The sequence below is a fragment of the Gossypium hirsutum genome, chromosome A03 (assembly GCF_007990345.1).
Source record: "Gossypium hirsutum isolate 1008001.06 chromosome A03, Gossypium_hirsutum_v2.1, whole genome shotgun sequence".
In the NCBI taxonomy this organism is placed as follows: Eukaryota; Viridiplantae; Streptophyta; class Magnoliopsida; order Malvales; family Malvaceae; genus Gossypium; species Gossypium hirsutum.
Window position 1 is genome coordinate 18,550,052 of NC_053426.1, and position 1,503 is coordinate 18,551,554.

At 35.3% G+C, this 1,503-nt stretch overlaps 1 non-coding gene across 1 annotated transcript; it reads left to right on the forward strand.

The window, feature by feature from the left end:
- The first annotated feature begins 1,025 nt into the window (after nucleotides 1-1,025).
- LOC121227125 (small nucleolar RNA R71) lies at nucleotides 1,026-1,131 on the forward strand. The gene has a single exon (XR_005924773.1). It is a non-coding gene; the product is annotated as a small nucleolar RNA R71 (small nucleolar RNA).
- Nucleotides 1,132-1,503: the final 372 nt, after the last annotated feature.

Sequence of the window (1,503 nt, forward strand, 5' to 3'; positions counted from 1 at the left end):
CTTCCTTTTATTTGTTAACAGCTCCTTTAAAAATTTTGTATATTTGAGCATCTGCTAAAAGGATTCAAAAAGAGGTAAGTTAATATGCAATTTTTTTAAAAGTTCAAGAAATTTATCATATTGTTCATTGATGCGTTCTGTCTTCAACTTTTTTGGATATGAAATTGGTGGTTTTTATTCTCTGACCACTAGCTTATGCTTTTTCTTGCATTCCTCAAACCCATCATTTTTCCCAAAAACTCTAAATTTAGCTTCTTTTCAGGCTTGACTAACACTTTTCCACTTTGTACAGTGATTGCAATGAGTTGGTCCTTTAGGTTGGTTTCAGTTACTAGGTAAGCTGCCTTGTTGTCTCTCCACAACCAATTTAGCAAGCTGACTAATTTGATTCTTGAAGCCCTAAATAGATGCTTTTGATTCCTAAAAGTTGTTTCAGTGTTCTGGAATCTAGTTTCTACTACTGAAATAAATTTCATTAACATCTCTTCCAGGTTTGGGTTCTTTTCTTGCTGATAAGGTTGTTGAAAACCCGGAGGGGTTGTGACCTTTGATTTCCTTGACCACCCCAAGAGAAATTCAAACAATTCATCTATCCCAGATTATAATTATTATTGTAATGGTTATACTGAGGTCCAGAATCATTACGCATAAAGTCGACTTACTCATACTCCATGTTTGACTTGAAGGGCAAACATTCTGAATTGATCATCCTCACTACAATCGCATTGCATTGCATCATCTAATTCACCTGTTTACTGCAACTTAAACCATCAATCTTTTTACCTAGCATTTTCACCTAACTTGCCAATATAGCAATTGAATCCATATTAAAAACATCAGCTACCTTAGTAGGCTTTGTTCTTAAAACTTGCCACTGATAGTTATTCAGTGCCATCTCATCCATAAATTCTTGAGCTACTTTAGTTGTTTTATTGTTCAATGTTCCACCAACTACTACATCAATTATCTGCCTAGTCAAGGAATTCAAACCGTTGTAAACAGTTTTGACTTGTAACCATAAAGGTAACCTATGATGAGGGCACCTTCTTAGAAGATCTTTAAATCTCTCCCATGCATCTACAATGTCTCAAGCTCAAATTGGGTAAAAGAAGAGATGTCATTCCTCAACTTAGCTGTTGTGGTCAATGGAAAATACTTCAACAAAAATTTTTTAGTCATCCGAGCCTAAGTCGTGATGGAACCCCGTGGAATTGAATTCAACCACTGCTTTACCTTGTTCCTCAAAGGGAATGGGAATAACTGTAAGCGTATGACATCATCAGTAATGCCATTGATCTTGAATGTGTCGCAAAAATAAAAAAAAAGTTAGCTAAATGAGCATTTGGATTTTCGTCCCATCAAACTGAACATACTGTTGCACCATCTGAATTGTGTCTAGCTTAATCTCAAAATTATTTGTAGTAATAGTCGGTCTAGTAATACTCGATTTAACCCTAATTAGAGTGGGCTTAACATAGTCAGACATAGTCTTAAGAGTAGGAG